Source organism: Ochotona princeps, chromosome X (genome assembly GCF_030435755.1).
Source record: "Ochotona princeps isolate mOchPri1 chromosome X, mOchPri1.hap1, whole genome shotgun sequence".
In the NCBI taxonomy this organism is placed as follows: domain Eukaryota; kingdom Metazoa; phylum Chordata; class Mammalia; order Lagomorpha; family Ochotonidae; genus Ochotona; species Ochotona princeps.
The window spans coordinates 81,487,165-81,501,980 of NC_080865.1; the positions used below are offsets into that span (position 1 = coordinate 81,487,165).

The 14,816-nt window shown below is 43.3% G+C and overlaps 1 pseudogene; it reads left to right on the forward strand.

Annotated features, from left to right (window-relative positions):
- The first annotated feature begins 7,376 nt into the window (after positions 1-7,376).
- On the forward strand, positions 7,377-7,914 carry LOC131478648 (speckle-type POZ protein-like; annotated as a pseudogene).
- Positions 7,915-14,816: the final 6,902 nt, after the last annotated feature.

The following is a 14,816-nucleotide window of genomic DNA, read 5'->3' on the forward strand; positions in this document are numbered from 1 at the left end:
GAGAGAAGGAAAGCCAGAAAGAGAGGTTTTGGTTCATTTCCCAAATAGCTGCAATGGCTGGACAAGAACCAATCTGAAATCAGAAGCCAGGAGCTTCTTTCCAAGTCTTCCACAGGACATTAGCAGGAAACTGGATCAGAAGTGGAACATCTGGGACTAGAACTGGTGCACATATGGGATGTCAGAACTCTAGCCTGAGGATTAGCCTGCTATACCACCGTACTGAGCACCATTGGGGTAATTTTTTTTACATGTTTCATTTTCTGTTTTTTTTCTTTTTGACAATATTTACATGGTTAATTGGGGCACAAAGGTTCCAGGGCTACAGGAAAGTGGGCAAAACTATTCTTTCCACATTCTCTCTCTCTCTCTCTTGCTCCCTCTCTCTTTTTCCCTGTACATGGGGTAAGATAAAGGGAGAAGCCCCACCCAGCCTCCCAGCCATCCCAAGTCCCTGATGTGGGGCATGCTCTGAGAGTCCTGCTCAAGTGGTTTTGATAGTTCATTATGAATTGCTGTCAATCTCACCATTCCAAGCATGATGAAGTCACTGCAGAATCCATTGACCTACACAGTCCATCCTAGAGTCTCCGTTTGCCCAGTCTTTCACTGCCAACGTATGGCCGGGGAAGTTGATTGATTAGTTCTGTCCTCTGCTGTGGTACCAGGCATCCTCCACAGGTTCTGATAGACTGCCACATCTTCCATGCACCCGACCATGCTGTCCACTGCTCCATCTGAGCCTCTTCAGAGGCTCAGGTCTGGCATCTGCACTCCATGGCAGACCACAGAAAGGGTTCTGAGTCCAGCAGCTGGATTGGGGAGATCCCCAAAGAAACTTCATCTGAGGTGATCCCAGACCAGATTCTTGTGTGCATCTGCAAGCACAGGGTCCAGCACAGTCCGCTCCAATCAGCTGGTGGTTGCAATTGCTGGGCCGGCTCTGCCTCCAGCCCTGTACCATGCCAGAACCAATGAGCACTGCAGTCCAGCCTGACTCTGCCTAGCACACACTCGGTCCCCACACAAACCAGTGAGAGCTGCAGCCTAGTTGGAGCGACCCATAACAACCCCCACCAGGCCTGCCCTCTGCCCCAGTTCCAGTGCTTGCCAGTATGCATAGCAGACTAGTCCAGTCTGTCCCACATCCCACCCAGCTCTCATACATGTCAATGGGCATTGAAGCCTAGTTCAACCCAACCAGCTCCACTATCCAGCCCACACACATGCTGGTGGGTGCCATTCTGTCCAGCCACCCCTGCCCCAGTCCTGGTTTTCATGCTCTCCAGTGGAAGTGGTAACTCAAGAGGGAGGTGCCCACTATTTCCCTCCTAGGCCATTCCCACTCCCAGATCACGCACTTTCCAGATGATTCTGTAGTTTAAGTTGACAGATTAGCCACCGGTGCCAGCATCTGCTATCTGATGATGCGGCAAAGCCAAACCAACCTTCAGCCATTCTGATTTATGTTTGCATCAGTAGGGACAGTCAACCAAGCCTAACTCCTCCCTGATCTGGCTCGCATGAGGCCCACAGGTGCTGTAGCCCTGCCCAGTCTGGTCTGCCCCCATCCCAACTTATGCTCTCCAGTGGGTGAGGTGTTTCAGCACAGGGGGCCCTCCACAGTCCCCCTACCAGCTTTACCCACTCCCTCCATGGTTCCTACTAGCGCTGTGTCCCAGTCTGGCATGGCCTGCCTCACCTTGGCGTTTGCTAGTGGGCGCTGTAGCCTGGCCCAGCCCGGCACACCCCCAACTCCAGCCAGTGAGGGCCACAGGCTAACCCAGCCCAGCACGCACCCCATCTCAGCTATAATGTGTATTGGTATGTGTTGCGACCATACCTGGTCCGATCCACACTGTTTTGGTGCTTGGATTCGCCAGCAGGTGATGTGAACTGGTTCAGCCTGGTCCGCCCCAACCTTTGCCAAATGTGTGCCGGTGGGTACCTTTCCCTGGCCTGGACTGGGCTGTTCCTTATTGTGCTGCTTGCGCTTACCTGCAGGGACTGTGTCCTGCCAGAGGAGTTGCCCAGGCTCCTCCATCAGAACCTCTCCCAATGTCAGATCTTGTGCATATCAGTGGGTCCGTGAGCCAGCCTTACTCAGTCCACCTTCTGTCCTAGCAGGAACAGTGGCCTTTCCTGATTGGCCTTCAACCCATTCCGGTTCTTATTGTTGGATGTTTCAGCCCAGCCAAGGCTCGTTCATACTCAAACACAGCTCACATATGGCTCAGTAGGGGCAGAGACCAAACCTAGTCCATCCAGGGCAGGGACCATACCCTGGTCCTCCAGAACACGAAATGGTGCTGGAGTCTAGCCTGGCTTGGTGATTCCAGTACCAGTCCACATTTGTGCCAAGAGAGACTGCAGCCATATCCAGACCAGAATGCAGCCCCCACTCCAGCCCCTGTGCTCCTCAGTGGGAATTCTAACCCAGCTAGGGTGTCCCCTTAGCTTCCCAACTGGGCCTGTTCCCAGCCAAAGATTGTGTACATGCCAGTGGTTGCTCTGACTCAGCTTGGCAAAGTCCCTCACCTTTCCTGGCCTTTGCCTTAGATGCTGTGGCCTAACGTCGCTGGCTCATGCAGACCAGTAGGTATAAGAGCCTAGCTCAGCATGACTTATGCTCCATCCTGATTTCTATTTTTGCTTGTGAGCTAAGGTTTGCTTGGCCCTGCCCAGTCTACCCCGTTCCATTACTGACCCACATATTAGCCAGCTGTTGGAGCCACTTTGCCCAACTTGTCCAACTGCCAGTCCTGGACCATGCGTTCATCAGCGGGAGCTATGACTCACCAGGGGAGTTTCCCAAGTTCCTCCACTTGACCCACTACTAGACCCAGTTCTCATACATACCAGTGTCTGGCATAGTCTGGCCTTCCATTTGGCCTTGTATGAGCTGGTGAACGTTGCAGCCAAGCCCACTCCACACCCTATTTAGGAGGGACATTCGGGGTCTGCTGCCTTGAGCAGTTCAGATTGTTGTCGGTTCCTTCACCTGTGAGTGATGGCAGGCTCCTTGGTCACACCTAGTTTAGTCCATCACCATCCTAACTCTTTAGCTAACCAGTGGGACTAGTATTTCCACAGGGTTTGGCCCACACCCCCCCCACAGAAACTACCCCCAGGAATGGTTCTCTCGTGTGCTGGTTAATGTCATGGCACTGCCTAATGTGACTCGTCTCCTGATCCATCATTCTGTCAGGTACTAGGATATGGTCCTGCTAGATAAGCCACCAGACTTAGCTTTCGCATGGACTGGTGTGTGGTGGTCAGCATTGTTTGGTGATAACAAGTTCTACACAGGACTCAAAGGAGGCTGGTATATCAGTCTGACCTGTGAAGATCATCTGGTACCTCTCTTCCAAACTACCAGGTCTCAGTATAGAGTAATTTTTAAAAAAAGATTTATTATTTTTATTGGAAAGGCAGGTATACATTGAGAAGGAGATACAGAAAGATCCTCCATCCACTGACTCATATCCCAGGCAGCCATTCTGGAGCATAGCCTATCTGAAGCCAGTAGCCTCCTTTGGGTCTTCCACATGGGTTAGGATCCCAAGGCCTTGGGCCATCCTCCACTGCCTTCTTAGGCCACAAGGAGGGAGCTAGACAGGAAGTAGAGCAACCAGGACATGAACCAGTGCCCACATAGTACATTTGGAGTATGTCTACTGATGAAAAGATGTCAGGAAAAAACAGTTAAATATACCTCATGAATTCAATGATGATAGCTTCTCTACCTTTGTCTATACCTATAACCATAATGCAAATAACCAGAATGTTAAACTTGTAACTTACTAAAGAACTATATTACTGTAATAATATGGGTGGAAATGGTGGGAGGGGAAATTGGGGAAGCAGAAAGGGGAAGAAAGGAATCCCCATAGCTACAAAATTGTATCATGGGAAATAATAAAATTAATGTTTAAAAGTTTCATAATATCAGAAAAAAATTAAGTAAACCAACATGTTATATAAACATTTCATGCCCTGTTCCCTAGAATTTAGAGGATTTTTCTCATGTTTCTGCTCCCCAAATACTTCCAATTTTCCCTTTCTTGTGAAAGATAGGAAATTGGAAAGTAACCTGCGAAGAGTTTTTTAAATGAGCTAAGTAGATATTTGACCACAATTTAAAAAGTCTGATAATTTGGCTTGATAAATATATTGTGTTTATGTTTATAAAAATGACCCATGTCCTTTTTTGGTTGTTTTTGAAAAAAAATTGAGAGGTGGATCAACAGAAATAGAACTCCCATCTTTTGGTTCACCTTCCCAATGCTCACAAGTACTAATTTTGGGAACTTGATCTGAGTCACTCAGGTGGGTATCAGCTTGAACTACTTGAGCCTCATCTACTGTTTCCCAGAGTGTGCATTAACAGCAAACTGAACTCAGGGGGCAGGGTCAAGATTCCAATCATGTCACTCCAAAATGGGATACAGGCATCTTAAGCTCTTGACTAAACACCTGCCTCCAAAATGGTCTTGTAAAAACACACACAGAAATTTTTACTGCTAAAATGAATGTGATACACTTACTTGATCCAAAAAATTAAATATAAACGTGTCGGAGATTGGGTGAGGGAAATGATGAAACAAAATTGAGTCTGTATGATAGTTGTTGAAACTGGGTGATGGTTACATTGGGATCATTTTATGAACTTCTTCTCTTCTGTATTTGAAATGTTCTACACTTTACCAAAACTTGTTTTGAAAGTGATAAAGAGTTGTAAAAGAAAATGCCTAAATAGCCAGATGACAAAAATGAGGGAATATGTAGAGCTGGACCTGTGGAAATCTACAAAACAATGTGTCTTCTTCTAAGAAGGTCGTCATTACTACTTCCAGCCCAGTTTTCCTTTAAAAGTTACAAATTTCCCAGTGTTTTTGAGACTGGGTCTGAGTCAAAGGTTTACTTGAAATCTTTATATATTTAAATGTCAGCAACTAATTCCAAGATATTTTTATGATAGTGTGCTAGCCATGCAAGACAGACCAGCATTATAGTATTCAGCATGTGGCTTCCAGCTAACAATGGCTGACAAGATGATTTTAGGCAATTTTCTAAGCTTTGAAACCACAAAATTTAATTTAAAGATCTTCCAAAGCCAAGTAATCCTAGAGTGTCACCATCTCCCCTCTGCTGCCTCAGGGTAAGTCCTGCCCCAATATGCCCTTAGTTCTCAGCCTGCTGACTCTGAATGTGTTTTTATATCAACCATTTAACCACTGAGGACCAAAACATCATAAGTATCAAACAAACACAAAACCAATACACACACAAAAAAACCTTCTTGGTGATGAAGCAATGCGGGTGAAGAGTCTACCTGATGTTATCCTTGTTTCTGACGCATTTTCCAGCTCTTACGAATTGTAAGCAGGATGGTTGTGTGGGTCAAAAGAAATGTACCACAAGGGGCAAGATAATAGCTTGGAAAAATCAAGCCACCTGGAAGGAGGATAGGGGTTTTAACGGAAATAGTATCTCCAGCAGTCAGGAGATAATTTTCTGAAACTTAAATACTCTTTAAACTCTTTGGTCTCTTTCTTTTATTAAATTGAAGCAAAATTGAGATGAGTACTTTTGTACATTTAAGAGCATAGGTAGTAAGATAGCAGTCTTAACTCCTTCTCTTCATGAATGCATCCAATCACTTTTTCTTATTTATTTTATATGCAGAGTTGCCGCTCAGTGTTCACTATCATCTTTGATTATGCATTGGTCATAAGATGAGAAAAGATTTACTATTTCTGGTTTGGAATTTTAGGAATTGCTTGCATTTTTATTGTAGTAAATTATGCTTTTTAGGTTTGCAACACTGTTTAATTTTAAAAGTAGGAAGAAATTTGAAAGTGAAAAAAGCATCAAACTTTTTATTTTGTGGATCTTGAGAAGAGGGCAATAATTTTGCATTTCTGGATAAAATATAAGATCCACAGTTAAAGCTAAATTTTAGATACACAGCTTTTAGTTTCTGACTCTAGGATACTTGTGTATAAGTAATAATTTTCATTTTCTCTCCCACTTCCTCTCTTATTAAATCTTTTAAGAACATTATATATTCTTTTTTAAAAAAAGATTTATGTTTATTACAAAGTCAGATATACAGAGAGAGGAGGAGAGACAGAGAGGAAGATCTTCCATCCGATGTTTCACTCCCCAAGTGACCACAACGGGCCGGTGCTGCGCCGATCTGATGCCAGGAGCCAGGAACCTCTTCCGGGTCTCCCACGCGGGTGCAGGGTCCCAAGGCTTTGGGCCGTCCTCGACTGCTTTCCCAGGCCACAAGCAGGGAGCTGGATGGGAAGTGGAGCTGCCGGGATTAGAACCGGTGCCCATAGGGGATCCCGGTGCGTTCAAGGCGGCGACTTTAGCCGCTAGGCCACGCTGCCGGGCCCAAGAACATTATATATTCTATGAGGTGCATTTGCATGTATTCAACTGATGTGTAATCAAATCAAGTTGGTATTCCCAACTCTAAATTAATTTTTACATTTTGATTAAGACTTCACAATTTCACAGATCTATGAAGGATTTTGAAACAAATTTATAGTATTTTTGATGAGGACTGTATTATTGCTTTTTCTTATTTTAGCAGTGACAGACACTAAAGAAGAAAATTAGAGGGGGTTAGGTACAATATTTGATTTAATCAGTCTCTTTGCTTGGATCATTCTGTGTCTATATTAAGGAATTTAGCTAACATGAGACCTAAATCTTAGATGGGAATGGTACCATGTCATAAAGTCATATAATCAGTCTTTATTTAAAGTTGTATTTAGAATACCTATAATAATTTCAGTTCAGTGAGCTAGTGTTAGTTTATCGAGTAAGGCCATCACTTGGGATGGCAGAATCTCATCTGGATGCTGGTTTGACCATTGGATGTTCCACTTCTCACCCAGCTCATTGTTACTGCACCTGAGAAAGCAGTGGAATATGGCCAAGGTGCTTGGGCCAGTGCACCCTGGATGGAGTCCCAGGTTCCTGACTTTGGCCTGACCCAACAGCTGGTGTTGTAGCCATTTGGGGATTGAATTAGCAGAAGGCCAATTTCACTCCCCTCACCCACACACTCTCTGACTCTGCCTTTAAAATAAACAAACAAATCCTTTAAAAAAATTACAAACCTAACACATGACTTTATTCATTTGTTTTCAAAATGGAAAATTTTCATCATAGTCAAGAAGCAAGGTAAATGTTTGAGTTTGCAATATAACAAACATGGGGTAAAATACCATTTAGATAATGAGAAAAATGACAAATAATAATCAGAAGAAAACTAAAATCAGCAGAGATGAAATTCATGCTTTGTGACTGTCTAAACACTGACCCTACCTCTGCCTGGAGATATGCATGCCTGCCCTATGGTAGAGAACATTAATCACTTCAGTTTTTGTGGAAAAGAAATAGGTGAAGTATTTAGATGTTCAGTGCTTTCATCTGGCTAAGATGATGAAAGTAAAGAGAAAGGGGTTACATGATGACCAGATTACTTGTCCTTATATATCAAAAGTGAAATTCAAGCAAAATTCAAATTTTACCCAGCAAACACTGAAGGACAATGAACAAAAGCAATGCAAAGGCAAAGGACACATTGATTTGTGTAAGGAAATGACTGGTGCTTTAAAAAATGTTTTCAGAAGGGATGTTTTTCTTGATGAAGCTAATGCTCTTTTACAAAATAACAAACTGACAAAGTTGCATGAGGTAAGTGTGGTCCAAGACTCAGCAAACACGTCAGGACATACTAATACAAATATTTTAAATGGGGTTGAATGTCAACTGCCAAAAGATTTAGGTCATCTCTGGGAAAACACAAGATTTACAGATTGCAGTTATTCTGTGAGAGGACAAGAATCTAAGGATTGTAAGTCTGTACTTGCACCTCCATTCCATTTTTAGTGTTTGAACATGAACAGTAGAAGGTTAAAAATTGAGTGGAGGGCCTGGCACGATAGCTTAGCGGCTAAATCCTCACCTTGTAAGCGCCAGGATCCCATATGGGTGTCAGTTTGTGTCCTGGCTGCTTTACTTCCCTTTCAACTACCTGCTTGTTGCCTGGGAAAGCAGTAGAGGATGGCTCAAAGCCTTGGGACCCTGCACCCACATGGGAGACTCAGGAGAAGCTCCTGGCTTAGCTCCAGCTGGTGTAGCCACTTTGGGAGTGAACCAGCATATAAAAGATCTTTGTCTCTCTTCCTCTCTGTATATCTGCCTTTCCAATAAAAATAATAATTCTTTAGAAAAAGAATTGAGTCAAAATAAATTATTTAGACCTGAGGCTCTTAAGGAAATGCTGAGATTTGTTTATGCAATGAAAGCATCAAATATTGATAAAATTGCAGACAACTTATTGGTAGCTGTAAAAAAACATGCACTAGAATGACTGAAGTTTATGTGAAAAGCAGCTTTATGTAGTAACCTTTCAGCAAAAAAAAAAAAAAAAGTCATTGATACTCTTTCCTTGCAGATTTGCACAGAACAGGACAGCTAAAAACATAAAGTATAGAGTTTATTAATAGGTGTAGCACATTTGAACAACTTTGTTGGGAGGGTGGAAAAACCAGAATGGCAATCAACATAATGGAACTGTTGTGGTGACAGCTTATGATCCAATCACACCCTTACAAGCAGAAGGCTTTCAAGCACTAACATCTGAACAGCGTGCAAAATTTTGCATTCCATGTAAATGGCTAAAACGCTCTGCGAATAGCCCATGAATGGTAGAAAAACAGAGTTGATCTTTACTCCTTCAAGTCCAGAATAATTCTATACAAATCATAATAAAAATTGTATCTGCTTTTTGAAACATTTGATTTGCATTTCATATGGTTAATTTATGGTTTAATCTTCAGCTTTCAATAAGGCCTGACAATTAACTCCAAGACATTGTATTTTCTTCAATGACTTCACTTGTTTACATAATATTTTAATTTTTTTTAAGGTGCTTGACATCTTGACTAAAGCTATGCAGGGTTATACTAGTTTCATAACGATTAATAACGATTACTGAAGAAACCATGATTCAAAAGGATCTTTTATTATTTTATTGTTTTTTTTAAAGATTTATTCATTTTATTACAGCCAGATATACACAGAGGAGGAGAGACAGAGAGGAAGATCTTCCATCTGATGATTCACTCCCCAAGTGAGCCGCAACGGGCCGGTGTGCGCCGATCCAAAGCCGGAAACCTGGAACCTCTTCCGGGTCTCCCATGCGGGTGCAGTGTCCCAATGCATTGGGCCGTCCTCAACTGCTTTCCCAGGCCACAGGCAGGGAGCTGGATGGGAAGTGGAGCTGCCGGGATTAGAACCGGCGCCCATATGGGATCCCAGGGCTTTCAAGGTGAGGACTTTAGCCGCTAGGCCATGCCGCCGGGCCCCTATTATTTTATTGTTATGAGAACAATTACTTCAAATGTTTTATCCTTTGCTATCTCAAAGTTAAGTCAAGGTTTTCCTTAAAAGCATTTGCATTAGAGGAACTGGCTTATCTTCAAAATGAGTTATGGCAAATACACTGGTTCAATACTAATTTCTTTTTCCTTTAAAGAGGCAAATATGTAATAAGTTGACCCAAACTTTTAGTAAAAATTGTGATGCTTGAGTCTGTGTTAGCTATCCAATGAACTGTGGCTTTTATCCAAGTTTACAGTGATTGGGAATTGAAAGGCTAAAATTTCAACAAGAAACCAGTTTTGTGTTGAAGTAACATTTTAAAAAAATTATAGTGCTCCAAGAAATTCTCCACCTTCTTAGAGTGTGAGGAAGACGTTAAGTATAACCTATCAAGATGATAACAGTTAACGTACAGACAGCAGACTCGAATCTGCATTAGATATTAGCAAAGACATACAGTGGGATCCAACAGCGATCCTGACAATCCTCTAACAGATTATATGCCTAGAGCGGTGGTGGGGGGACCCCAGAGTGGAGCAGGAGGACAGGAGGAGGCTTGTATCCCAACCCCAGAGACGCCCGGATCCTCACCAAGGACTATAAGTACAAGCACCAAGGACTATATCCCAACTGCCAAGGAGACCACGGGGAATTAAAGTGCCCTCGTAGGCCGAGAACTCTGAGGTCATCTATTCCCTACTGGATCTGCCACACGGGATTGAAGAAGCCCAGATCCTTCCTCACAGGACCTAATGTCATTGGAACAACATGGGGGGAGGGATTTTTGGAGGGGTTGGGGGAATCCCAGAGCTTATGAAACTGTGTCATAAAATGAAATAAAAGGAAAGAAAAATTATAGTGCTCTACTGAGCAGCCCTCAGAAACAGAAGAACAGTAAACTTCCTTCAGGACTCAGGAGAGGAGCTTTCTCCTAGTTCCAACTTTGGATCCCCATCTTCTCTTGCAATGACCATCAGAGTTGCTCCGGAGGTCCCCCCTCCAAAAAAAATTAGATCAGATAGACAGAGACCAATAAGGAAAGCTTAGAACAGACAGGAAATGGTCAGCTTGGACTCACATATACCGTACTAGGTAGGACACAAAGATTAGTTACTCCTCACTAAGGTATTGAAGATTGCTCTGCACACCCCTCCTAAAACTGTTCTGCGCCTCAAATGTTAACATATGCCTTGGTAGAGTTATAAACCTGTTTGGACTATCATAAAAATTGCCAAGTTCAGGGGCCCAGCGGCGTGGCCAAGTCGCCTTGCCTTGAACGCACCGGGATCCCATATGAGCGCCGGTTCTAATCCCAGCAGCTCCACTTCCCATCCAGCTCCCTGCTTGTGGCCTGGGAAGGCAGTCGAGGACGGCCCAAAGCTTTGGGACCCTGCACCCGTGTGGGAGACCCGGAAGAGGTTCCTGGCTCCTGGCATCAGATCAGCGCAGCACCGGCCCGTTGCGGCTCACTTGGGGAGTGAAACATCGGATGGAAGATCTTCCTCTCTGTCTCCCCTCCTCTCTGTATATCCGGCTTTCCAATAATAATAAAATCTTTAAAAAAATTTGCCAAGTTCAGTAAAAATCATGCTTCAATACTATATACTGCTAAATATAAAAATGAAAATAGACACGAGACAGCTGAATAGTACGCTATAGCCATTTTAACGCAGCCGGTTGTATATAAACTAAAATTGAAATGTCAATGAAGTAGTCACAGGATGTGGTTAAGAACTTGCATTTTCTAACATATTGGTCACTCAATACCATGTCAATTAACTCCATAATGTTGTAAATGGTTGTTGATGTTATGTTGTGGCTTTTCATTGGAGGGGATGATATTCTGCCAGCTCTACTTTCAGACCACGGATGGTCTCCCAATGAAACTGTTGAATTGATCTGGACAATAAGATGCTGGACTCTCTGTATGGTCCATGCTCGCAATGAAGGAATCATGACTGGATATGAACTGTACTACTGTAACAATGTGGAGGAATCCACCATCGGGGGAGGGCTTTTTGGAGGGGTTGGGGGAATCCCAGAGCCTGTGAAACTGTGTCATAAAATGAAATAAAAAGAAAAAATTTATAGTGCTCCACATCTAGATGAAGAAATGTTCATGTGTTAAAAGTAAGGATGATCAATTGTAAATTTAATGAGTACACCAATTAAGAAAGGTATACTCATTTTAATGTGTACCTTTTTGTACGTAGAATGGTACAATATACTTTTTTTGTTTTTTAGAGAATTAATAAGGTACACTTAATTGTGTCTTAACTGTTGGAATAAGTTTTAAGATCAAGGGAGGCAACTGGGGTGTTTGTGATAATAGATAGATAAGAAAGATATCCTGGATTTGACTTAAGCTACTTTGGGTTTCAGATATTTGTTATTGACTTTATCCCTATTTTATCACACTTTGGGAAAGTGAATCTGACCAACAAATGAATCCTGGACAATCTACTCTCCTTCAAATCGGTGAACTGCCTTTGTAAGATGAGTATAAAGGAGAGAACATTTAGAGTGTTTCAGGCCACACTATGAAAATATGTCCCCCTCATTGTAGTAATACCTTTTTTGTACTAGTATTATGGGTGATACTGAAATTTTTTATAATGTTAATAGGAGAAATTATTTGTAAACTGATAAAAAGTAAAAGCTTAATTGTGACAAATAGCTTAAACTTTTGCAATAAGTCAACTGTTTGATATAGAGAGATAACGGGTACAAATTAGATTGAAAGGCATAAGGTTAAATCAAAAGTTTTAAAAATATTTTTGTGAGGAGAAAATCTTTGCACACTACACAAAGATAGGAGATTAACATTCAGGATATATAAAGAGCTCCACAAACACAACAATAAAAAATATAACTGGCAAAGAACACAGATCACATAACTGCTTATGTTAATGGCTGAAGAGTGTGAGGATTGAAAAATATGAGGCTGTATTATCAGCATTTTAAATAACTAACATTGTGGCACAGCAGATTAAGTCATTGCCTGAGATACCAGTATCCTATATCACATTAACAGTTTGAGTCCTGGCTACTCCACTTCTTATCTACCTCCTTATTAATGTCCCCTGCCATACATATCAGAGATCTGGATGGCCTGGCCCAGCCCTGGCCATTGAGACCATTTGGTGCATAAACTGACAGATGGAAAATATTTATTTCTCTGTCCAGCTCTCTCTATCACTGTCTGTTAAATAAATCTTTGTGTAGAAAAGAAAAAAAGTAAAATAGCTAACACTTGTATTTCTTAAGTACTCTCTCCCTGCTCCATGCATATACATGGATTTCAAAAAACTTGTGTAGCAAAATAAACTTATTTTTCGTAGCATTTTCCATGAACTTTCAGAAGTACCTTGTGTATGTGTGTATGTATGTGACTTAATGTATTACATGCCATTTAATAGTATATATATAATTTAGTGCCCATGAGATTGGTAGTATTATTATGCCCATTTTACAGCAGAGGAAACTGGTATAGAAAATTTCAGATGGTGGCTCAAATTCAGGGACAAGAACATAATCTGATTCAAAAGTTTTGCTCAAAATGATCCATATCATGCCTCAAAAATTACACCCACCTTATCAGATATTATATTTTAAAATCTATTTTTATTTATTTGAAAGGATGGGTTACAGAGAAACAGAGAGGAGAGAGAGAGAGAGAGAGAGAGAGAGAGAGAGAGAGAGAATGAATTCCAATCTGCTGGTTCACTCTCCAAATAGCTGCAATGGCCAGAGCTAGTCCAGACTGAAGCCTGGAGCCTGTAACTCTATTCTGGATGAAAATCACTCCAGAAAAAGGTAGGGAGTTAACTCTAAAACCTCTTTGAAAATGTAAATATATTTTTGTGGAGTTTCATATTTCATTTTTGTTAGCAGCGTGCACAGACAAAAAAGCAACATGGTGTCTTTTTTTTCAAACACGGGAAGATGGCACCAACAGAAATGCTCCTGCACATGTGAAAAATGTTTGAAGCAAAAGGTTTGCTACTTAGTTGTGTTTTACACTATACAAGCAGTGTTTTGCTTTCTGTTCTGCTGATGCCCTTTATTGGAGTGAGATTCAGATCTTTGAGCAGGCCTGGTAGGGGATGTTGGGGAACTTGCCTACTAGCCTATAGCTCCTACTGGTGAGCATGAGATCTGAGGCTGGGTATAGGCCAGACCAGGCCAGGCAAGGCTGTACCACTGGTTGGCATGTGTGTGGGCTGGCTCTGGGTGTGGGCCAGGCTGCGCCAAGCCATAGCACTCACTGGGGCATGTGGGAGCTAGAATGTGGTGTGAGCTGTGCCAGGATAGGCTGCTACACCAGCTGGTTCATGTGAGAGTCAGAGTTGAGGGCAAGCTGGGCTGGGCTAGGCCACAGCACCCACTAGTAAGAATTGGGACTACAGACTGGCCAGGTCAGACCAGGCTGCAGCATCTACTAGCAAGTGCCTTGACTCGGGGCAAGGCATGCCAACCTGAGTCAGAGCAAAAACAAGATGCATAAGATCCCATGCATAAGATTCAGGGCTGCAAGTAGGTCTGATAGGAAAACCAAGGAGCCTCCCTTGCTAGGCTGCATCTCCTGATGGTAAGCATGAGAGCTAGGGCTGGAGGAAGACCAGGCTGAACATGACTAAAGCACTCCTCGGCATGTGTATGTGCTGGGTCTGGGGTGGGCCAGACTGAGCTAGGTGCCAACACTCACTAGCACTTGTAGGGTGGGCTGGCCTAGGTCACTGCACCTGCCAGTCCACATGAGAGCCAGGTCTGGGAGGACGCCAGGTGAGACTGGGATGTAGCAATCCACTGTTGAGAGTCAGAATGGGGGTGGGCTGGTCAGGCAGGGCCACAGTACTCACCAGTGAATGCCAGGGATGGAGGCATGTCATGGAAGGCTAGGCCAAGCACCCGCCCTGGCACATGCAAAGTCTGAGACTGGGAGTTGGTCTGAAAAGGGAACTGAGGGTACTCCCCAGTTAGGCTGCAGCTCATGCTGGGAGGGCCAGGAGAGGCCATCACATTCAGTGGCAAACATAAGAGCCAGGATAAGTGCAGGCAAGCCAGGCTTTGCCCCAGCATCTGTTGGCAAGTGCCAGGACTTGGTTCAGGTCATGTCAGGCCGGGCAGCAATACCCCTGGCAAATACAAGATCCAGGACTGAGAGTAGATCTGGAAGAGGAACTGTGGGCACTCTTCTGCTAAGCTGCAGCTCTTGCTGGTGAGCATGAGAGTCAGGGCTGGGGGCGGGCCAGGCTAAACAAAGCAGCAGCACCTGTTGGCATATGTGTGAGCTATGTCTGGGGGTGGGTCAGGCTGAGTTGAGCCACAGCACCCATGGGTGTGTACAAGAGCCAGATGAGATGTAAGATGAGGCAGAGTAGAACATTGCACATGTTGGCACA